This window comes from Berghia stephanieae, chromosome 1 (assembly GCF_034508935.2).
Source record: "Berghia stephanieae isolate SIO BIC M18660-M18661 chromosome 1, UCSD_Bste_1.3, whole genome shotgun sequence".
NCBI lineage: Eukaryota > Metazoa > Mollusca > Gastropoda > Nudibranchia > Aeolidiidae > Berghia > Berghia stephanieae.
Genome location: NC_088360.1, coordinates 70341283 through 70367246, shown reverse-complemented (window position 1 = coordinate 70367246; position 25964 = coordinate 70341283). Strand labels below are relative to the sequence as shown.

General features: G+C 41.4%; 1 long non-coding RNA gene across 2 annotated transcripts; it reads right to left on the bottom strand.

Annotated features, from left to right (window-relative positions):
• Positions 1 to 453: 453 nt before the first annotated feature.
• LOC144980814 (uncharacterized) lies at positions 454 to 21047 on the bottom strand. Of its 2 annotated transcripts, none has more exons than XR_013646968.1 (4): positions 20980 to 21047; positions 4689 to 4857; positions 2477 to 2657; positions 454 to 1344 (listed from the first exon to the last, which is right to left on the bottom strand). It is a non-coding gene; the product is annotated as an uncharacterized LOC144980814 (long non-coding RNA). The 2 variants fall into 2 exon arrangements; XR_013646969.1 differs by lacking the exon at positions 20980 to 21047 and adding an exon at positions 17305 to 17327.
• Positions 21048 to 25964: the final 4917 nt, after the last annotated feature.

Below are 25964 nucleotides of genomic sequence, written 5' to 3'. Positions count from 1 at the left end.
AGGGAGGCGGTAACGGATAGTAGGAAAACCTGTCGTTCACAAATTGATGTATAAAATCCATAAATAAAAGATGAATTGATTCAGGTATCTGGCTATATATTTGATGCATTTTTAAAAATTTCAAAACCCTAAATAAATCTTTTAGAATTGCAAATCAGTTTGTGTGTTTTTATGTATCAAGACAAACATAAGAATGTGATTAAAAAATAGATAAAAGACTTTTTTTTAAAGAGAAACAAAAATAAAAAGAAACCGGTAAAAGGAAACTAACGAAATGACAAATTTTGGATGTCTCATTACTGATTTTAAAAAATACTACTACTAATACAACTACGACTACCGCCTCTATTAGCTACTATTATCATCATTATCTACTTTAACAACTATTAGTAGCATTATTATGACTATCATTATATCAACATCATTATCATAATCAATAATATAATTCTCAAGTTTTTCTTTTTTTTTTTTACAACAGCGCTTGCAACAAATTCGTTGATATGAGTCAAACAAAGTTTAATGACAAGACTAGATGAAGGGGAGAACAGAAATAGAAAAGGAAGGAGTAATAATATTCCTCTTTCTGTTTTCACAATGAGAATCACAATGGCTCTGTTCAGACCCATGCACCAATAAATATTTACGATGGGGAAAATCTCTTAAAATAGGTGCACGGTACCAGCAACCATCCTCAATCGTGTTCTGTGGTGCCCACCCATAATTTGTTATAACCCTATGTGTACAAATATACTCAGTCCATTGAGATAGTAAGAAAATCCAATAGTTTTGTCTCGCATCCCACTGCAATGGGGATGGTTACTGAAAAAAAAACAATCTAAAAAATCTGAACAAAGCCATTTACAACAAAACATGAAATATGTAGCCCAGCCATGATTAGACTGACCGTAAACCACATGGGCATTATCATCATTATCATTATACTCCTTATCATAAACATCAAATATACTTCCCCATCAGACCCTATTATAAATTGGTAAGAACCAAAGTCCCACTTCGTAGGAATCGTCCTTTTCGTCACTTCTTGAGGTCAAAGTTTTATCTATCATTGATGATTTACGAGGGAAAATAGACTTTCAGCTATGGTTTGTTCCTTGATGACATAAAGAGCAATAAATGTTACAGGAGAATAAATAATTTAACACAGATAAGTCATACAAATTATGATAGGCAACCACCATCAAGACGATCTCACCGTACTTGAAACCGGACTGCTACAATAAATTCAGATGTCTTGATAGGATGACAGATGACTTGGTCGCTTCTTGACAAATTTTCATTTCCATAATTTCTTGATCGCATACACCATTCTGGAAAGGATCTGATCTACAATGAAAAGGAAAAGAAAAGAACGGAAAACCAGTCATTTTGGTACCCGTTTGTTTTGAATGTTTAGCGGCGCTTGCAACAAATTAGTTCATTTTAGCAGCAAGGACAAAGTAACACGAGGGCTAGATGAAGGGGAGAATGGAAAAAGAAAAAGGTGTTGACTCTTAGCTGTTACTACTTTATATTCTTATGCATTGGAGCAGGGGTCTGAATAAAGTCATTGTGAGATTCTCATTTTGAACACAAGATACCAGCCATGAGCGACATTAAATTTTCACAATGCATTAGCAATTTTAAAACTATATGAATGAAACTATGTGATTTATAATGAATAAATATATTTCCCGGATAAAAAAACCCCCAAAAACCCCGACTACTTCCGTCTTGGCAAATGACCCAAGTCCAAGCTACGTCAAAACAAGAGTAATCTCATTCGAAGACGAGAAAATAGAAGCAGCGTTGTTGAAGTGGACAATTGAAAGAGTAAAGATGGGGGGGGGGGGGGGGGGTAATAAGAAAACTAGGCCCTTACTGGCCCACGGCTGGTGATTTTATATCCAAATAGGTGAATCAAAACTGAATGCCGGAATCGACTATTTGAGTTTTTGAAATATGACAGGATAAATGTAACCCTTGGCATAAAACGGTAGGATTTTGGGTCATTAAGAGATTGAACTAAAAGACAACGGTCATATTATAGGAGAAGAATAAGTATACATTCTTTAAGGGAGAAAATGTTTTCCGATTTATTTCAACTTAAAATGTCCTTTTTGGCATCTGGTCCCAACATAATACCGCTTTGAGACGTCGGGTCACCAAAAGTCTTACTACTTTCCGACTGATTTTACATACACCCAGTCACAGGCAAGTCAACAAATCTCGACTTACCCCATTGAAAACGTCACCGGTCACTTTATGGGGCGACTGTTAAAAATGAGTTTGGCGGAACCTCTAACAATGAGTTAAAAATTGATTTTTTTTCAAAATGTCCCCTTTTTTAATGAGAACAAACTAAAATGTCATATTTCTGACTATCTTGACTTGAAAATATCTTACTGGCATCTGGTTTACCCCGACATAATACGGTTTTGACGCGATGGGTTACAAATGTCAATGTTGGAGAACTTACTTGACTTTTATCCTTTCCACCAGATAGTCGGACTTGTGTATTGAGCAGATAACGAGAACGACAACCTCAGTAAATCATTGACGTTATTCTTTCCTCCTTTCTTATGATCCATTTTTTTCAAATCATCCCAGTGTCTTTGATGGTAAGGAGCAGGCGTTGATAGGTTTTTTTCAAGAGGCTGCTGCAATCAAGAACAAATTAGACAAATTGAAGAAAATGACTGAAAATAAGAGATTTCCATTGTATAAAACCGTCTTAAGCTTATTCGTCTATCATCATCATCATCATCATCACCATCACCATCACCATCATCATCATCATCACCATCACCATCATCACCATCATCACCATCGTCACCATCGTCGCCACCGTCATCGTCACCATGGAAATCCCTTCATTGCGGAGGGATAGTATCTAATTCTTGACGAATTGTGATAAAGATTTGCGGACTGGCTGGAGTTTCTGCGTGGAGATATAGCCATACCCTACTACTACTACCACCACCACCACCACCACCATCATCATCATCATCATCATCATCATCATCATCATCATCATCATCATCATCATCATCATCATCATCCTCATCATCATCATCATCCTCATCATCCTCATCCTCCTCATCCTCATCATCATCCTCCTCATCCTCATCCTCCTCATCCTCATCCTCCTCATCCTCCTATCCTCATCATCATCTCATCATCATCATAAGGATTTTAGGGGTAATAAATAAATAGTCGCGTAGCTGATGTGGTTGAAAGTTATGATGCGGTGGTGCTGGTTGCCGTAGTGGTGGTGGTAGCGGTTGTAGTAGTGGTAGTGATGATGCGGTGGTGATTGCAGTAGCGGTGGTAGTGATGATGTGGTCGAGGTTGTAGTTGTGATGTGGTGGTAGTAATACTTGTAGCAATGGTGGTAGTTATAATGCGGTGATGGTGTTTTTTTTTTTTTTTAAAAGGGTTTTACGGCGCTTGCAACACATTTAGGTTATATCAGCGCCAGTAAAAAGGAAGAAAATGGGATAGTAAAAAGTTCTAGAATTACAATTAAAGCACCCAAGAAAAAGTAAGACAAAGGGGAACTGAGAACAAATAGGGGTCAGATGTAGATTCCAAGAGCATACCACCAATGTACTTAGTTTGAAATCACCTCATCCAGACACAAGCACAAAATCCAACAAAGAGGAACACACTCAAATGCTTACATTATACATTCAAAATAAAAATAATAATACATAACAGAGATGATTTACAAGGAAAAAAATATCTCCCAAAACAATAACTATGCATTTGACTGTTTCCCTCCCAGCCAGGATTCCGGCCAGCGCCAGGACAAAACCAAGTCATCTCATTCCGAGACAAAGACAGAAAGCATGTTGGAAAACATATAAGGGGATAGAAGACAGTATGTACCTCCCTGCCCGCTATGGGAGGTCAGGATCCCCACCCAGTTAATTAATGGTGGCAGTGATGTGACCGTGATCGCAGTAGTGGTGGTAGTGATGGCGATGTGGCGGTGTAGAATGTAGTGGTGGTGGTGGTGGTAGTAGTAGTGATGATATAATTGAAATAGTTGTGTGATGTGGTTGTGGTAGTTATGCTGTTGCGGTGATAGTAATCGTAGCAGTGGTGATAGTGATGATTTGATGGTGGTGGTTGTAGCAGTGGTGGTAGTGATGTGGAGGAGGTGGTTGTAGTTTTGTGGTGGTGGTGATGTGTTGGTTGTAGTGATAATGGCAGCGATGACGATGTGATGGTAGTTGTTGTGGTGGTTGTGACGACGATGCAGTCGTGGTTGAAATGGTGGTAGTGATGATGTGATCGAGTTAATAATATTAAAAGTAGTGCTGATAATGATGCAGAGGTGGTGATAGTGGCATGGTTGTAGCAGTGTTGGTAGCTATGATGCTGAGGTAGTGATGGTGGTTATGTGACGGTGGTAGTGATGATGAATCGTGGTGGTGGTTGCAGTAATGGCGGTAGTGATGATGTGGTCATTACGACAGTTTCCAGACGCATGTACGCAAAGAATTAAATTCTGATCCTTTTTCTCGACCCGGGAAGAAAATGATCAACCCCAAATACTGGCCAAAATACTAACTTTTGTCTTTTTTGTGAGCACGATGACACAGACCCCCCCCCCCCCCCCCCCCCCCCCCCCCCCCCCCCCCCCCCCCCCCCCCGCAACATATATGTCAATATTGGAGACTTACTAATTTGACTTATGGAGCCTTCAGCTGGATAGTCAGACTGTCTGTCTTGGGAAGATAAACGACATTACGGTTTACTTTTGGCTGATCCATTTTGTTTTTTTTCACAAATTTCCCCAGTCTCTTTGATGGTAAGGAGCAGGCGCTGCTGGTAGGTTTTTGTACGAGGATGCTGCAATCAAGAACAAATTATACAAAATGAAGAGACTCGATTACTTCTAGTTCTCTATTTCTTAGAATTTCCACACAAATAACAGGATTTCCATAGTGTAAAAACACCGTCTTACGCTGATCTTGCGTCACACGCAAAGGGACATGGATCGATCCCAGGTGTAGTCGAGCTTTTTTTCTGAACCGCCCAGCAGTGATTGGGTAGCTGGTTCTTTTAGATTTCTCAGAAAGTACCTGCGCTAGATTAAAGGGGAGCAAGCGAATGCTACTGTCCATTTTACGCTATAAAAACGGATAAACGAAGGCCCTTGTGGCTCTGGACTACTTATATTAGGCTGTAAATGTAGGCATAGAGATATGGTCCGTCTTCATGGCTGTACAGAACATTTTAAAGAAGGAATTGATTTGTAGTATTATGTCTGATAAAAACATGGATATGTGATTCCATTGATTTAAAAAAAGTTAAATACCTCCTGCTCAGAAAAAAATGCACCCAGCATACTCCATGTAAATCAAAATAAACTAATTTATCAACAAAGACAAAGTACGTAGGTCCACTCCCTCTTTGATTTGTTTTTATAGTTTAACATAGTATCTAATCAATGATGGAATATTTGAAAATCAGAATTGTTGAAAAACAAATGATATGACAGATAATGGGCAAGTTTGTTTACCAATTATTTTCTTAAATAAAGATATACATTTGACAACGATTAGAAATACGAGAAAATATTCTTATCCGCAAGATGTTTCTCTTAAGATTTTTTTTAATGTTCAAATTAATGCGACTCAGGATCATATGTTATGACAACTTGACTGATAAAGTGTGTGTGTGGGGGGGGGGGGGGGGTTGGTTGTAGGTATAATAAATTTCTGGTCTGAAACAAAAAAACAAATTCTAGTATAAAACATATTAGACATAGTAAAGCCATCATAATCTAAGGTGATATTAACGTTTGGGAGCAGCAAGCTTTTTGGGGAAAGATTCCTTGCCAAGGTATTGAATTTCAGTTCTACAAAAGAGAGTAACAAGCGTTAAAAAAAAACAAAAACTGCCAAACCAAGAAATCTTGATTAGCCAAAATGAAATGGATGCCGCATTCGCATTTTTTTGTTTGTTTTGTTTGTTTTCCTTATAGAATTGATATCCGAAATTGTTAACACCCGATTTCTCGCATAACAGTCAGGAGTTGCTTCAGACGACCTCTTTTTCATAATATAAAGACGTTCCGTATTTGTTTGACGTCAGCCACATCGCGATATTCTTTTGTTTTAATGGTTTTACGGCGCTTGCAACACGTTAAGGTCATATCAGCGCCATTAAAAGGAGAAAGCAACGGGATAGTAAAACGTTCTAGAATTACAATTAAGGCACCCAAGAAAATGACAAAGGGGAATTGGTTCAAATAGGAAACGGGTGTCGATTCCAAGAGCACACTATCAAAGTACTTAGTTTGAGATCATCTAAAAGTCATCCAGACAAACACAAGGTCCTCACTAAGAGGAGTACACTTAAATGTTTACAAATCATATATAATATTTAAACAAAACAGCGCATAACAGATGATTTACAAGACAAAAATATCTACCAAAACCCTAACTATACATTTGACTCGTTTCCTTTCCAGCTAGGGTACCCTGCCAGAGCCAGGAGAAAACCAAGTCTAAAGTGACATCTCAAGACAAAGACAGAAAGCAAGTTGGAAAACAGTGGGACATTCGCGAAATGACCTTTCAATACGCTTCAACAGTCGTAACGTCACTTCCCTCGTAATGACGCGTGGTAACTTAGTAACTGGCTCTAAACTATCGGAACAATGACGGACGCCCTTATGAAATATTTCTCCGACGAGCATAAAAGCGTATCCAGAGGGGGGAAAAAACATAAATCTGATCATGTTTTGACTTTTACACATTCTGATCACAAGACATGAGGAATAAAAAGTACCGATTTTCTTTGTTTAGAACCACGATGGCCGCCGTTGCTGGACGACGTGACAGACTATTGAATCCAATTTCCAAGAGTTACAAACAAACAAAAAACGAGTGAAAGTAGACAGCGGCTGCTTCTAGAAAAAAACGAAATTTGACGTCACTCAGCCCTTTGTAGTAACTACCGTGATTGCCAGAACTCGGTATTCTGGCTGTAGGACTCCATGGCTAGGATGGGTCCAGATGGCCGGTGAATCACGGAATTACTGAGTTAAAAATATATATTAAATAGATAAAGTTATAGTTAGTATAAAAATATGGCTTACCCTGAATCTAGTTAGTCGTAATGGTAGATAGGTATGGTCGCAACAGATATGGTATGGTAGATAGTTTAGTGTAGAGCTTGAAGTGTGCAGTAGGTAGTCTGTAGGTAAGTGTAGTGTGTATCTGGGTAAGTGTGAAGTGTAGTGTGTACTATCGAGAGGTCCACTCGGCTTTATATGAGCCGGGTCAGCTCGGGACGAGGCAGAGCGGAAGTAGGAATGACCATTGCCAAGGTCACTAGCTGTACGATTGTTTACAGCTGAGATCCCTACACTGCTCCCCCCTCAAAAAGGGCAGGGTGGCTGGATGTGGGGTACTCACCTGCACCTTTCTGGAGCTCTCGGTATTACAGTGAACTAAAGGAGAGGAGCCCTTACCTAGGGCGTAGCAACAAAAAAGGGGGGTAAAATAAAACAGGAAGGCCCTTTCCTAGGGCCGAACAAAAAATAAAGAAGGCCCTTACCTAGGGCTAAAATAAAAGGAAAGCCCTTTCCTGGGGCTGGGGCAAAAATAAATCTATTTACACGGTTGCTCGCCCTAGCACCTAGCTGTCTAAGACAGAGCTGTGGAGGGACAGCTCCATCGAGGGCCTCTCTCTCTTCTTTATCTCCTCCCGGAGACGGGTGACCTCAGCCGCCTCGGTCCGGAGGGAGGCCAGCTCCTGCCTGGCCCTCTTAAGCTGATTCCGCAGGCTGCGGAAGTCCCCCGGCGGCGGCGAGATCTGTCTCGGCGGTCGGCTTGCTCTTGCTGGTCCTCCCTCCTACGCCTGCTGGGAGGCCGGTCGCGGCTCTGTCGGGCCGGGGTACTCGTTCTTTGAGCCCGACGGGGCGAGCGGGACCGTCTCCTGCGGTCACTGGGCCTCCGTTCCTGGTTAGAGTTAGAGGCGACGGGGGAGGTCCGGGATCTACTCCCAAGTCTCGAGGTGATTGGAGGAGTCCTCGAGCGTCTAGTGGAATTTCTCCAGGGTTGTCTGCGATTCCGAATCGCGTGCTCCGGGTTACGCCCCGGAGGAGAGCGCCTGCCGGCCGCTCTCGGCATCTCTTCTCGGAATCGCAGGAAATCCCGGAAGAGGGTCACATCGCGTGAGAAAGAGGTCATCTGCGGAGATTAAAGAAAAAGATTAGCGAGAACAGGATGGGCAAATGAAAGTTTTCAGTTGCCTCGCTTGGTTCCTCGTCAGGTTGACACACCTGCCGTGGAACCAGTCGAAACACCTGTCACACGCAACCATGAGGTCCCCATCGTCTGGCTTTCCACAAGTACAGTAAGTAATTTCCTGGCCAGACTCGATGGCCTCCCTTTCCTTTCGGATCCAGGCTGAGATAATCCGGTCCCAACATGGCTTCAGGTGGTCATGGTTGACTGTCTTAATCTCCGAGTTCCTGAATTTGACAACGTATGTGGCGGGGGTCAGGACCGTGGAGATGATGGCTGGTCCAGTCCATACAGGTTTCAGCTTACTGGACTTTCCTTTCACATTCGATTTATCCAGGTAATAAACCGCCTGTCCCCTCTTGAAGGAATGGACGTGGGCTTTGATGTCGTAGTCCCTCTTCGTCCTCTTGAGCTCAGTTCGGAGGGTGGTTCTCGCAGTCTCATGGGCTATCTCTAACCCCTGCTGTAGAGAGTTGACATATTCTTCAGGAGACTGTGGGTTTGTACGTTTCCCTGGTATAACCAATTCCACCGGTGTGCTCAATTCCCTTCCTAACATCAATTTGTTAAAGGCGTAGGTATGACAAGGAGGTATCGTGGGCCTTCGTCTCTTCTATATAAGGCTCCATCGATCAGGAAGAACAGGTTGCGGTGCACCCAGTAGAACTTTTCCTCCTGGCCGGACAGCATCAAGTCCGACATCTCTGGGTCTGCTCCTAATTTCAACCATAATAGCAGGTGGGTCATGTGATGATCATCCGACTGCAGCTTCCTGACATCCTCCATGTCAATGTCAAGGCCAACTTATGTCGAGTTGTCTTGTCTTACCTTGTATTTTGTGTCCACGATCATTTGTAATATTCAACCCATTGACAATTATGTCAGGGGACCTGAGGGGGACAGCACAGCTCACTCCTGACGTCATCCGGGTAGAGTTGTTCAATCCTCTGATCTGTCGCACTTTACGTCCACCCTCGTTTATGATATTCGACCCAGTGACAATTGTGTCAGGGGACCCGAGGGGGATAGTGCAGTTCCTTCCTGACGTCATTCGGGCAGTGTCGTCCAATCTTTTGAGTTGTGTTCTACGTCCGCCCTCGTTTATAATATCCAACCCAGTGACAATTGTGTCAGGGGACCCGAGGGGGACGACGTAGTCTACTTCTGATTCAAAGGTTCCCCATCTCTCCTGTGTTCGGGCGCAATATGCGCATCCGCCACAAGGCAATTCTGATAACGCCTTGTGAGGACGGTAGTGTTGGCAAGTGTCCGTCGTGGGAGGTCGAGATAAGGCATCAGCATTCATGTGCAGTGAACCAGAGCGGTGAACTATCCTCATGTTGTATTGACTGAGTTCTTCGATCCATCGGGCCAGTTGGCCCTCAATCCTCTTGAAGTTCATGAGCCAAGTAAGGCAGCGATGATCCGTTCGTACAATGAATTCGCTGCCTAAGAGGTAGTGACGGAAGTGATTGGTAAAGCGCACAATTGCAAGTAGCTCCTTCCTGGTAGTGCAATAGCGCCGCTGAAGGGGTGTCAGGGTGAAGCTCCCATATGCAATCACCTTCTCTTCCTCTTCTTGGATCTGAATCAACTCGGCTCCGATGGCGCAATCTGAAGCATCAGTATCGAGGATGAAGTGGCCTGTCGTAGTGGGAATGGCCAAGACCGTGGGGAAGTAAGGCGTAGCTTGATCCCCTCAAAGGCTGCCTGCTGCTCATTACCCCAGATGAAAATTTTCTTCCTCAGAAGTTGTGTGAGGGGTTCTGATATTCCGGCAAAATCCTTTACGAAGAAGCGGTGGTAATTAGCTAAGCCCAAAAACTTCTCTATTTCCTTAATGGACGTAGGTGCTGGCCGATCCCGTACAGTGGCAATTGATTCCTCTGTCATAGACAACTGGTTCCTTCCTACCTTCCTACCAAGAAGTTTAGTTTCTTTCCTGAAGAGCTCACATTTCCTGGGTTTGAGCTTCAGCCGGAAGGCACGAAGTCTGGTGAACACTTCCCTCAAGTTGTTGAAGTGGTCCTGGAAGGACTTCCCCAGTACACAGATGTCGTCCAAGTAGGCCAAGACAGAGTTCCAGTGTAAGTCCTTCAAGACGAGGTCCATTACTCTGCTGTAGGTGCTATAGAATTGCAGAGTCCAAATGGCAGCTTGTTGAATTCAAATAGGCCCCTCCTCGTCCTGAATGCAGTCTAGATGGTGGGGCTTCTTTACATTTCTGCACTCTGGTGCTGGGTTCGAATCCCCACTGTCTCCTAGTGCCAAGGCTTCCTTATTTCTTATATCAGCAGTGGTCGTCGGTATCGAAAGGGTCCTTGGGTTCTGGAGCATCAGTGAAGGTATCTTCCATTTTGGGCACCATGAGTGTAAATAATTATTGGCTTCCTGAGGCTGCAGAGACTTCATAAACTTAATGATGTTCTTGGAACTACAGAAGTCTTTCTTGGTCATCTATACTCTCCTGATAGGGCAGGACGAACTGTCTGGCAGTCTGCCCAGAGACAATAATCCATGGGCTGCTCAAAAGAGCAGTAGTCCATTAGAATTTATTCACCATGATGATATTCACTGGCACGATTATCCTAATCTTCTGAGAATAGACTATGGGAAACAGTGTCAGTAACAAAGAAGCAAATTATAGTGTAACCTCAAGGAACTATTACGCCATGCAAGCAATCAATGCAAGCTAAAAGCACAAAACAAAATCGAGCGGGCTTAAAGCCAAGTAATAAAACTAGCACAAGCATGAAGCCAAAACAATATAATTAGGCCAAGCTCATGCCAAAGCAAGCAAATGTAAAAATATAATATATGAAGCATTTGTATATAATAGAGTAAAGATCACAGAGTAATCTAATGATAACAACAATCTACACATCTTCACAACAAAGCAATTGCTCCAGGTCGCAGTCATGGCCATGTCGTGCACCAACACTTCACTGACCCATGGTGCGCGACCTGAGTATGAACATCACAATATGTATCATGTGATTCACTGAGAATTAGGTCCTCCAACTCGAACCTTGGTCGCAACAGATAATGCACCAACATCTCTCTGCGCTGGCCACCAAGCTCGAGTGACCATCAAACTCAGTGAATCCAAACTATCATCAGATGGTTGCTTCCGAGTGGTCATCTCCACAGCTGCAGCCATGGTCAGGACATGCTCCGACATGTCACTGCACCATGCTGCCCAATCACAGTGGCCACTCGAAAGCAAACCTAGGGAACTAACACTATCTATTGGTTGGTCTGTCACGAGGCCACAGCATGGTCAGGTCATGCTACAACATCTCGCTGCACCATGCTCTCTGACCTGAGTGACCTCCAACCAATAAAACCACAAACAATGATCAATAATAACATGGGGTTGTTTATTGTAGGATAGTCGCTCCCGAGGCCGCAGCCATGGTCGGATCATGCTCCGACATCTCACCGCACCATGCTGCCCGGCCCGAACGACCATCAAACAACAAATCAAAATGAAGAAAATTAATGCACAAGTAATTATGTATGGTCTATTGAAAGATCGGCCACTCCTCAAGGCCGCAGCCATGGTCGGATCATGCTCCAACATCTCACCGCACCATGCTGCCTGGCCTGAGTGACCATCAAACAATAAATCAAAATTTAAATGCTCAAAGAATTATTAAATCAAAATCCATGACAAGCAACATACAAATAATCATGTGTAGTCTATTGAAAGATAGGCCACTCCTCAAGGCCGCAGCCATGGTCGGATCATGCTCCAACATCTCACCGCACCATGCTGCCTGGCCCGAGTGACCATCAAACAATAAATCAAAATTGTACAAATACTAAATAAAAACAACTAGGTATGGTCTATTGAAAGATAGGCCACTCCTCAAGGCCACAGCCATGGTCGGATCATGCTCCAAATCTCACCGCACCATGCTGCCTGGCCCGAGTGACCATCAAACAATAAATCAAAATTTTACAAATACTAAATAAAAAATTAGGTATGGTCTATTGAAAGATAGGCCACTCCTCAAGGCCGCAGCCATGGTCGGATCATGCTCCAACATCTCACCGCACCATGCTGCCTGGCCCTAGTGACCATCAAACAATAAATCAAAATTATACAAATACTAAATAAAAAAAAATTAGGTATGGTCTATTGAAAGATAGGCCACTCCTCAAGGCCGCAGCCATGGCCGGATCATGCTCCAACATCTCACCGCACCATGCTGCCTGGCCCGAGTAGTCATCAAACAATAAATCAAAATTATACAAATACTAAATAAATCAAAATTATAAAAATACTAAATAAAAAAATTAGGTATGGTCTATTGAAAGATAGGCCACTCCTCAAGGCCGCAGCCATGGTCGGATCATGCTCCAACATCTCACCGCACCATGCTGCCTGGCCCGAGTGACCATCAAACAATAAATCAAAATTATACAAATACTAAATAAAAAATAAGGTATGGTCTATTGAAAGATAGGCCACTCCCCAAGGCCGCAGCCATGGTCGGATCATGCTCCAACATCTCACCGCACCATGCTGCCTGGCCCGAGTAGCCATCAAACAATAAATCAAAATTATACTAAATATAAAAATAGGTACGGTCTGGTAAAAGATAGACCACTCCCCAAGGCCGCGGCCATGGTCGGATCATGCTCCAACATCTCACCGCACCATGCTGCCGGGCCCGAGTGATCACAACAACAAATCAAGAAAAAAAAAACAGACTTTAAAAAATATAAAAATGAACTACACAAATCACCAAGGTTTCCTCTCAGAAGAGGAAGGTGTGTGAAAGAAAAAGAATAACTGAAGATATATAATAAAATCAATAGTAAGAGTAACCACAATCACAATGTAGCACTGGACAAGCAAAATCAATTCAAGGACAGATCAGATCACAAGAATTCAACTAATCACAGTCATAAGCAGTAAACAAAGTCAAGTCAAGGACAAAGCAAATCACAAGAATTCACAATAAATTACCAAAGATATAAACTTATCACTAATCACAGTTATAGGCAATAACAAAACAACAAAATATTTCCAGTAAAAAGAATAAAAAAGAAATCAAATGTAAAAAAAATTTTTTTTTTAAAATCATGAAACATGACACCGTCTACAAGGTCACCAGACAGGTGTGACCTTGGAGTCAAGGACAAGGACGACCTTGACACGATCAAACAAAATTCACGAACTGAAATTACCTACAACTGAAAGAAAAGGGAAGGGGGCGTGGTCATACATATCACCAATATCACAGCACAGAATTAATTCAAGATCGAATATAAGAATTATAGTGTAGAAAATACATGATGAAAAATAACGAAGTATTCACACGGTAAAAATCAACGAAATTCGAACTCCCATTCAACGAAATACGACGGTAGGAAGTAATAAAATGGATAATGTAAAAAGTAGAAAAAAGTTTTCGCTCGTGACGCCATTGTGGTAACTACCGTGATTGCCAGAACTCGGTATTCTGGCTGTAGGACTCCATGGCTAGGATGGGTCCAGATGGCCGGTGAATCACGGAATTACTGAGTTAAAAATATATATTAAATAGATAAAGTTATAGTTAGTATAAAAATATGGCTTACCCTGAATCTAGTTAGTCGTAATGGTAGATAGGTATGGTCGCAACAGATATGGTATGGTAGATAGTTTAGTGTAGAGCTTGAAGTGTGCAGTAGGTAGTCTGTAGGTAAGTGTAGTGTGTATCTGGGTAAGTGTGAAGTGTAGTGTGTACTATGGGGTTCGAACCCCACCACCGCCGCGAAAAAAATTTTTATTCTCTATTGTCTTCTGGCACTTTTCTACTCACTTCATATCTTGTTACCAACATAAGTGCCTGCTCCACTCACTTTTCTGAATTAAAAATTCACCCCATACACCGGAGCATACTCAATGTCTCAATCGTTTCTATGTTATATGTTTGTGATGAGAATATTGGCTATTAAGCTTAACTGCTGGTCAAAATTACTTCGCGATGGTGGTGAACGAATCGGCGATCTCAAGAAGTGGGTGAGAGAGGGATCTAGAAATGACTTTGGGTTTGAAACGAATATTTTTGTGTTCGTGGATAGCTCACACGGTAGAGCCACGCTCTCACCTGCCAGGCGGAGTTGTACCAATAAGGTCGCAGGTTCGAACCCCACCACCGCCGCGAAAAATTTTTTATTCTCTATTGTCTTCTAGTGTTGGGTTATTTGATCGCTTTTACCCGATCGACGATCGAGTCAGCGTCAACGAGTCAGTGTCCGATCTCAATGCCGGAAGAGCGAGTCAGTAAAACGATCGAGTCACTAAAACGATCAGGCGGGTTGTGAGCTTGAGACGAGCTTGAGACGATCTTGACACGTGAGACGAGCTTGAGACGATCAGGATCCGAGCGAGCGGAGGGGTAACGAGTGTTTCGAATCATTTCAAATTCAAACGATCACAGTTTGCCATCCGATACCAATCGCCAACGTTTGCACACGGTAGTCTGTGGTTCTTCCACAGCCCTCACTCCTTGTCAGATGTTAGTGTGTCTGGGTGGCAGGGAAATTCGTATAGGTGTATCACGCGTGTGTGACAAGTCTTCATTAAACCTACTCAAGTTTGACTATCACACACACCACAACACACACACACACACACACACACACACACTAAGGCTATTTCTATGACACACACGCATCCATCTATCAATGAACACTCCTACAGTAGTGCGGCTATGTGGTCTAGTCACGACGTACCTATAGTACTCTAGTCGGCCATGGGTCTAGTGCATTATAATGGTCTAGACGTATGACACCCGCGTTCGGATCGGAAAGTCCTGGGTTCGAGCCTCGCGCTCGGTGCATAGTTGAGTCTTTGGACAAGGCTCTTTACTCACATTCTCTCACCGTACTCAGGTGTAAAATGAGTACCTGGCCGTTAACAGCGTTGTCTTTGTCTGAAAAATTGTAATATCGCCTAACAGGCGGCATGTCCCGTCCTACATATTAAATGTTGCTGTTGACCAGGGACCCCTTTACAAAGCGCTTTGATCACATTTAGTGGATATTGTAAAGCTCAATTTTTAAAAGTAAAACATTAGCTTTGAATATGGAATGTTTCAATTTTAGATGCCTGTGTATTCTTTGTTAGTTTCCCATCAATCATCATCATCATCATCATCATCATCATCAGGGGCAGCGGTACGGTCTTTGGTTGGCACCCGAAAGGTACCGAGTTCGATCACCCGCCGCTGAGTGGTCTTGAGCAAGTCACCTTGCCCTAACTAAATTTGCGGCGCTGCACTGCGGCTGTCGCTTGGGTTATTCCAGTCTTCCCTTAGAATAGACCCGAAAGACGAATCTCCCTATGGGATGAATAAAGGGAATTATGTTTAATTTATTTATCATCACCATCATATCAGCGGGATCATCATCATCACCACCACCACCACCACCACCACCCTAATAATAAGGAATAAAATAAATATCAACACATTCCAATGTAATAATCAATCTAAAATCAATCAGTGCTCCTAAAAAAGACCCCTTTGATTTCTTTGTCTAATTCGTTCCATACTTTTGGAGTCCCGACAAAGAAAGATTTTCAGCTAACTATAGTTTATATATGGGAACATTAATCAGTCGTTTATATTGGAATCGGAGTTGTCTAGGTGTATTAGTTCAAAGCGCATTTCCAAGGATTTACCATACTCAATGAATTTCACAATATTCAATTTAATTTATTCCTCCGGCACACCATATCGACCATACATCCATTTCGTACAGTAGGTACCGATCGCTGTTTGGAGTCTTTTTGTATTAAAGCTCTTTACAATACCCGTCATTGCTTATAAGATAAGAATACATTCACACCTGAGTCAAGTGCCTTACACACGGACTTAACGTCTGGATCACAATTTTCAACAATCACTGTCACTCATTCGGCCATTGACAAGGCTTGATTTTGTGACAAGAGACACCGTACCACTGAGCGACCGAACAAATAATCACCATCTGCGCCATCGTCATCATCATTATCATCATCCTCATCACAGCCGTAACAGCCAGCAATACATAATCATCATCTTCGGGTCCGGTCTATCCGTGTGGGGGGTGGGGGTGGAACCTGCTAAAGTATTTCATTTTTTTAAAACAGAAACACGATAATCATCATCATCATCATCGTCATCCATTGTCGTCGGCATCGTTATCATCGTGTCCGGGCAATCCGTGGGTGTCTGGGTGTGGAACCTGCTAAATATTATTATTATCTACCTACCTAATAAAAACACACCATTCTTGTTCATTTATTTTTCAAATAATGAAATGAAAGGCACGACCTTTTCCCGCACACACAAGAGGCGATGACGACCAGTGACAAATTATGGGAGGTGGGGGCGGCCGACAACTTTTGGCGCGAAATAAATATGAAATGTTAAGGTGACAGCGGGATGATGGTGGTGTGGGAGGGGGGGGGGGGGGGGGGGTCTCAACCCTTCACCATCAACAACTGATGGCGTGTGTGTGTGTGTGTGTGTGTGTGTGTGTGTGTGATGCGACGACGATCATAATCAAGGCTGCCAGACAGCCAGATTTCTTCTTGCCCAAGTAGTCAAATTGACCCCAAATAGCCAAAGACCACAAGCATTCTGACTCCCTTGAAAAACTCATTGGTTTTGATTAACAAAACAATCGACTACAGTTGGATAAACTTATCTTTTCATTTTTTTAAAAATAAAAGATTTTTTTAAAAAATGAATAATAATAGAAAAGCGTTTCTTAGTAACCAATTTTGAACTTGGCCATCTGGCAGCCCCCATCATAACCAGCTGCAGTCAAGCCAGCCACAGACATAAGAGAGGGAGGGGTATGTGAAGTTTCCTGTGGCAAACGAGATGCTCGTATTTTTTTTTTTCAAACGAATCACTGCTCGATGACGTCACTGACTCGAAACCCGCTCGAAACCGACTCGATTTTAGAGGACTCGATCGAAAACCCGCTCGATTTGATCGTTTCAAACTCGACCCAGCACTATATTGTCTTCTGGCACTTTTCTACTCACTTCATATCTCAGTGTGTACTAGTGCTGGGCGGGTACCCGGGTACTCGCGGGTACTCGCGGGTAATAAAGTTAAACCGGGTACTCGAGTAAAAGGGACGGGTAGCGGGTACCCGCTTCAACAAATGGAAACCGAACTGAGTGATAATTGGATGTAATACAATTTTGATCTTACATATTTACATTCACATGACCTTTTTTTCAAAAGATTTTCCTCTTTTATTTTTCAATTACATTGATTTTTTTGTTTTATTTGTTAACACACATTTGATTCAATTTTGGAATCAACAGATTAAGACTATACTAGTTCTTATCTTTTAAAGGAATCTCAGTTATTTTTAAAATTTATTTATTTTGGTTTCATTGTAATTAATTATCCTTGTTTCTTACTTTCGTTTCATTTGTTGTGATAAATAATAAATAATAAATGACTAAAAAAAAATTAAAGAATAAAAACATAAAAAAATTTAAAGAATAATAAAGCCCCCCCCCCTCCCCCCCTTCACAAAAACATTTTTTTTGGTCAAAAAGTCACTCCCGCCACGGGTACCCGCGGGTACCCGGGTAATCCGACCACTACCCGGGTATTACCCGGGTAATGATTTGGGCGGGTAATCCCAGCACTGGTGTGTACTATCGAGAGGTCCACTCGGCTTTATATGAGCCGGGTCAGCTCGGGACGAGGCAGAGCGGAAGTAGGAATGACCATTGCCAAGGTCACTAGCCGTACGATTGTTTACGGCTAGAGATTAGTGCGGGGCGGTCCTTGGCAAGCTTAAGGACCACGGTCCTACGGTCCTTGGGAAATGAAGACTGCAAGGACCGGTCCTAGGACCGGCGGTCCTTTTCGACATTGAACATTCCTGAGAGACCGTTTTGACCTTTGGGACCATGGGATCGTTCATTCTTGAACCGTTAAAGACCGCTACACGATGAAAACCGTGGTCTACAGGAGTAAAACACACGGAGTAGTCACACTCATTTCAAATTGTAACCTAATTAGAGAAGAGGGGTGATGCCTTCTTTATTTGATCAAAGTACTTCATTGTTACTTCGATAATTTAGCGTGAATAAAATTTGAAATTTATCCCCATTAACGGAGATAATGGAATCACCCAAGGCGTTGATCGAGTTGTTCGTGGCGTTTATACACACACGCAACTCCTACCCCCCCCCCCCCCCCCCCCACACACACACACATGAGAGGGCAGCGAGCATTGAAGAGTAAGAGAGAGACGTGAAGTTATAATAAGAGGGGGTGGATGCGGTAATAAGTAATAAGTAATAAGTGGGGTCGATGGTGACTTTTCGCCAGATCTAACAAACCCAGCTACCCATTCACTGCTGAATAGACAGGGATTCAGAAAAAAACTCGACTGCACCCTGGATCGATCTCTGGCCCTGTGCGTATAAAGAGAGTGCTCTATCAACTGAGCTATCGGGGTCCCCAAATATTCTATTGGACCTTTTAAAAATACAGACGTTATAACTGGTTTTTTTGGAAGGAAGAAACTAATGAAACTCATATTATTTGATTAGTTAAAACAGCAAACGAAATTTTAATATTATTGTATTATTTTAAATGACAACAATGCGATAGAAAGGAGTGGCGACAAGAGATGGACAAAAGAAAACAAAAAATCAGACTTGCAACTTGCTAGGTTTGAGACACACACACACACACACACACACACACACACATCTTTAGTAGTCACATACATTTCAAACAATAACCCATTAGAGAAGAGGGGTCATGCCTTCATCATAGATCATTGTCATTGCGATCATTATGGTGTAGTAAATTTTGAAATTTACCCCGTATAATGGAATCGTCCAAGGCGTGCGCCTCCTGTTCCCCCCATCTCACACACGAAAGGGCGGTTTGCGGAGTGGAGGGAGGTGGTCGTCTGTGTCGTTTAGTGTATGGCAAAGGGGGGTGGGTGCGATTAATTAAGTGGGATGGGTGGTGATTGGTGGAAGATAGGCAAAGGACCGAGGCAACGAATCGCTGGGGAAGTAGTATGGCGCCAGACCGTGAAAGGTGATAAGAAGTGAGGACCGCCGGCGGTCTTCCTCTTTGGGACCGGACCACGGTTCACAGCTAAAAGACCGTGGGACCGGTCCTCGGTCCGGTCCTCAGCGCGGCACTACTAGAGATCCCTACACCTTTGTTTTTATACAGACATTTTGGTGATTAGTTCTCACAAAATTTAATCAGTCAGATCTAAACGTTCAAAGATTGCATATTTGTGTATCGGGAGCTTATATCTGGCCAACGGATATTTATATTACTTTTACCCAAACGCATATCAACAATAATATGCATAGTAACCTGATTGAAGATGCGTCATAAATTCATGGCCCATGACATGAGAACTCACAACAAATCTCGATCGAGATGACAAATAGAAACATACAACAGTACCACATTCCCTACACAGGAAACAAGATCAAAGGAAAGAAATCTATACATTTATAATCTTTATAGTTATTTTAAAACGTAGCATACCACTTTTTATCTATATGTGTTTTAAAATCAATTTTCCTTCATGATATGGACTGCTATTGCTTTTTGCACCCCACCTTTTACTTCTTACATTCTCAATATTCCGGCAATTTTCATTGACAATGCTAAGACTTGATTCAGAAGCATGTTGTATGGGTCGTTTCCTTGAAACAGGCGCCTCAGTCGCTTAAGTAGCAAAATTGAATAGTCTCACACTTCATTAACTGAAGCACCTGTTTGAGGTATAACCAAAAATCTTGATAACAGTAACATCAAAATCTACAATGACAGCCAAAGGCTTTCTGCGACGATTCAAAGCAATGAGGCTGATTTTTAATGTATGCTTAGTTTTGATCACGAGGACCTTTATATCGGTATTGATCAAGACAAAAAAGAAATGGAGAAGCGCAATAGTTTTAAAAAGAACAAAACTAAATCCTAGCAGGAGTCGTTAATCTGTTATATTTAATTCGAGACCAGCGGGAAGTCGCCAGGAAAAGCACAGATCTCAGTACAAACTAGTCTTTCAGAGTATTGAGCTATGTCGAGTCTAAAAAATGTTAAATGGACATCAACAACCGCTTGCTACTATTTGGATAGACCAGTAGTCTTATCACAAATTACTTTCCGCCAGATCTATCGGACCTAGCTATCAAATCACTGCAGTGTAACAGGATTCAGATGAAAAATAACACTTACTTATGACTGCACCCAAGACGGAAACCAATCATTTACAGTTAAGTCTAACGTCTAACCTAAACACATATATGGATAATGAATTTTAGTTTTATTATTTCAATCGTCTTAGAAAATCCATGGGATCGTCCTCCCATTACCAAAAGACAGACAAGCTCATGAGAAACAAATGCGTCATGTATAAAGGCTAAATGGGAGAAATGCCATACGTGTCCGCCACCTACAAACCGAGTTGCACGCTTTGGGTTTCAGTTTTATTCATGCAAAGAAAATGTTGCGTCTACAATTGGGGTCTTTATTTTAAAATTTCATTAGGGTTGCTTGTCATGCCCAGGAACTCGGGCATTAATTACTGATAACTAATCAAGAAACAGCTCGACTGGAAATTTTAAAACACTGAAAAATGTCGTTTTGGTGGTTTAATAGATGTCGATTTGATTCTTTCATAATATATATAGTTAGTAATTCATTCTTACCTGCTGGGGACAGTTTCTCTCTTTATTTCTCTTAGGATATAATGTAGATTGGAGACCCGTCATGTTGATCAGAGAAAGTCCAAGTGATTTTGTAATGAGTATCACAAAGCAGGTCGGGAGCGATCTATATTCACGTGATTTTTTGCTGTCCAACGATTGGACATTTCTGAACAAATGTAAACACGCTGCTTTGTTTATGAAAGTTGTAAACATACCCATGAGCACAATGACCAATCGCAATGTTAGATAGTTCAAAATATGTGAACACTTTTCACTATGTAGGTCACTTTGAGCACATTTTCAATGTGACCAATGACCTCTAGCACATGGAAAGTTAATAAAGTTCATGCCCAATCTCTTTCTAAATGTGTTATGTAGATTGTAGACCTTTAACATTGGTAAAAAAAAAAAGTGATGTTTGGTAGACAGTCAAACTGATCTCTTGAAATAAATACCACGAAACGCGTGGCGCTGAGCAAGAACTCATCTTTAAAAAAAAAAAAAGCTGAGTAAAGTGCAAGAATCTTGCTTATTCTTGAAATGTACGGGTACATCGACACCGCAGTTTTGCCCGCCAGATCAATAATACCAACACACAAAACTGTGTCTAACCATTAACATTTATAGTCTGAGATAATTTAATGAGAACTTATCACTCAATTGGCGGTCAAAAAACAAAAGATAGAATGCGCTTGGCCAAGGAGTTCACAACATTGCCATCCGGAAGTATAACGGACCAACACACAAAACTCTGTGTAACCATGAACTTTTATAGTCTGGTTAATACAGTTTAGTGAGAACAACTCACAATCGCGGATGGCAAAAAACAATAACAAAAGCATGTGTGACGTCATCTTCATTCTATCTATAAGGGCTGAATGAATTCAACTGTGTGTTCAGTCGTATTTGTTCTTGGTTATGACTGAATAGACCCCCCCCCCCCCCCCACACACACACACGCAATGAGTAGTACTCATCAATCTTTTTTATGATATGGACAGAGACAAAAATGATAATATGGAGACTTGAAAAAATTATTCCGTTTTTCAAAACCCCGTGCGCACCTGACATGGATATCTTCACGGCCTTCAGATGGATTTTAATGATAATTGGCTCGAACACTAGAATTGTTAAAGACGTTTTTTTTTCATCGATAACAATCGCCAGTCTTGGCCAGGGATTTATTTTTCACAAGATGCACGTACACTACTTACTAACATGGCCATCCTGGGTTCAAAATTCTACACTGTGTACACATTTGACAGAAACAATTGTTACAATTTAATAGTTGACAGCCAGAGGCGTAGCTTCCTGGTGTGATTGTCACATTCATAAAAACGAAAACAATTAACAGTAGATTTTTGTCCAATCAAGACGTGGAATGTGAACACACCTTCACACGTGCTCGGACAAACCTTGGTTTTTTTATATACAAGAACGTCAATGAAATCGACCTCTCTCTGGTCATTGTTATTGTTTTTATACCGCCAAATGGGTGACAAGTTATATGCTTTTCTCGATCATAATATAAAAGTTTTAATTCTTTTTTAACACATAGTTTTCTGTGTTAATAATAATCAATCTTTTTTGTCCTAAAAAAAAGTGTCAATTTGTCATTTGGTTACACATTTATAACAATACAATATTGACATAGACACACTCACACAGATGCACACTAGTAACATCGTAGTCATCGAAAAAAACGGCAACAACAACAACATCATCATTATCATCATCACCATCATCATCATCATCATCGCAACAACCTTCCTAATATTTTCGTTACAATCCTTCACTTTCGCCATTCCCCTATAACACCAACACCATCTTAATCTTACTCCATATTATATTATTTCCTATAACAAGCTATGAGAGGGAAAGCATGTGGTCCTCCTCACTCATATATCTATCTATCTCTATCTCTCTATGTTCTTTCACGCTTATTTCAGAAATAGTAATATCTTCATATTATATACATATATACATAACATGCAATTTTGTTATAGTAAAGTTACATCAAATTAGATAATGAGATTTGCACATCAAATTTCCTCCCTCTTTATGTTCTAAGGGTAAGAATCTTGTCCTCCCCCCCCCTCTCTCTCTCTCTCTCTCTCTCTCTCTCTCTCTCTCTCTCTCTCTCCCTATCGCTCTTTTCCTTCTTGTTTATCTTTTCTGTATGTGAGGAATAACTATCGATAATGTTAGTATGTTAGTTTGTCCAAAATGCTCAAAACACCCGCCAGCAGGACACAACGCACCTATAGATAGAATGCGCTTGGCCAAGGAGTTCACAACATTGCCATCCGGAAGTATAACGGACCAACACACAAACTCTGTGTAACCATGAACTTTTATAGTCTAGTTAATACAGTTTAGTGAGAACAACTCACAAACGCGGATGGCAAAAACAATAACAAAGGCCTGAGTGACGTCATCTGCATACTATCTATACACAAAACCACATGCAATCCCGAACGCCCAAAGTCCGACCCCTAGAATTCAGTGAGAATCATTCATAAAAAGCGGTCGGCCATAAACAACTATAGATAGTACGAAGATGACGTCACTCAGGTCTTTGTTATTGTTTTTTGCCATCCGTGTTTATGAGTAATACTCACTGAACTGTATTAACCCGACTATAAACGTTCATGGATACACACAGTTTTGTGTGTTGGTCCGTTATACTTCCGCATGGCAATGTTATGAGCTTCTTAGCCAAGCGCATACTATCATTAAGGAGCCGAGTTACGTCAATTTTGTTTCTCCCATATGAAACTTAGCTACACATATTAATACTATTACTATATATACTCTAAATATATTTTGAGTCCTAATCATACTCTCTTATTTCATAATAACACGAGTGCATGTACGGACACACACGCATGCACATAAACACACCATTGAACAATTTCCCCTTGTTCTCTCTCTCTCTCTCTCTCTCTCTCTCTCTCTCTCTCTCTCTCTCTCTCTCTCTCTCTCTCTCTCTCCTCTCTCTACCTCTCTTACACTCACTCACTCACTCAATCCCATGACACACACAAAAACAAACACGGACACACACACACACACACACACACACACACACACACACACACACACACACATACATAGACGCTCTTTCACATAATTTATTTAAAGAAGTTTATTTGATTGTTTTTAAGGGTTTTACGGCGCTTGCAACACATTTAGGTTATATCAGCGCCAGTAAAAAGGAAGAAAATGGGAAAGTAAAAAGTTTCAGAATTACAATTAAAGCACCCAAGAGAAAGTAAGACAAAGGAAAATGGGAACAAATAGGGATCAGATTTAGATTCCAAGAGCATACCACCAATGTACTTAGTTTTGTTTGTTTGTTTTTAAGGGTTTTACGGCGCTTGCAACACATTAAGGTCATATCAGCGCTAGTAAAAAGGAAGAAAATGGGATAGTAAAAAGTTCTAGAATTATATTAAAGCACACAAGAAAAGATATGACAAAGGGGAATTGGTTCAAATAGGAAACATGTAGATTCCAAGAGCACACCATCAAAGTACTTCGTTTGAGGTCACCTAAAAGTTTCACCCAGACACCAGCACAGGATCCCACTAAGAGGAATACACTCAAATGGTTACAAATCATGTTAAAAATAAAAAAATAACAATACATAACAGATAGATGATTTACAAGAAAATAAATATCATCTCCCAAAACAATAACTATACATTCGACTGTTTCCCTCCCAGCCAAGATGATTTACAAGAAAAAAAATATAATCTCCCAAAACAATAACTATACATTCGACTGTTTCCCTCCCAGCCAAGGACTCCGGCCAGGGTCAGGACAAAACCAAGTAATCTCATTCCAAAACAAAGACAGAAAGCAATTGAAAAACAGGTACAGAGGGATAGAAGACACAGCAAGTACCTCCCTGCCCACTATGGGAGCATGTACTTAGTTTGAGATCACCTATGTCTCATCCCGATACAAGCACAAGATCCAACAAAGAGGAATACACTCAAATGCTTGCATTATTATATACATTCAAAATAACACATTTAATAATACATAACAGAGAGATGATTTACAAGAAAAAAAATATCATCTCCCAAAACAATAACTATGCATTTGACTGTTTCCCTCCCAGCTAGGACTCTAGCCAGGGCCAGGATAAAACCAAGTAATCTCATTCCAAGACAAAGACTGAAAGCATGTTGGAAAACAGGCACAGGGGTATAGAAGACACAGCAAGTACCTCCCTGCCCACTATGGGAGGTAGGAACCCCACCTGACATGCTCATTCATCTTTACCCACTGTGGTCTCTGTGTTAGAAAACTCCTGAACCAACCAATCAGGTAGTCTGGTATATCTATGGCACGTAGTTTGGTCAACAGCATGGCAGTGTTCGTCGCGTTAAAAGCTGATGAGAAGTCTACATATTATAGAATCCTCGCCAGATTTGAAGACTTCTTGTCGAGATATTTCCCCACTCCGTTAATTACGGTCAGTAACGCATCTTCCACGCTGAGTGAATGCTGGTATGCGAGTTGGTGTTTATTCAGTATTTTCGAGTCGTATACTGTCTAAAGAAGCTCGCATTTTATTATTTTTTTCCAAGCATTTCATCACAATTGATGTCAGGGCAACCGGTCGGTAGTCGTTGAACAACACCGGGCAGCGCTTCTTCGGTACTGGCACGATCACGGACGTTTTCCATAGCACTGGTACAGACTGTTCATCGATGGAACGTTGGAATATTTGTGTGAAAGGCATCGCCAGTTGGTTGTGGGAGTATTTTAATATGAGACCGTGTATGTTGTCCGGACCGGGTGCTTTCCGTTTACAACGTGTAAATAATTTCGCCACAACTGTTTTTTTTTTTTTTTAAGGGTTTTACGGCACTTGCAACACATTAAGGTCATATCAGCGCCAGTAAAAAGGAAGAACATGGGATAGTCAAAAGTTCTAGAATTACAATTAAAGCACAAAAGAAAAGGTGAGA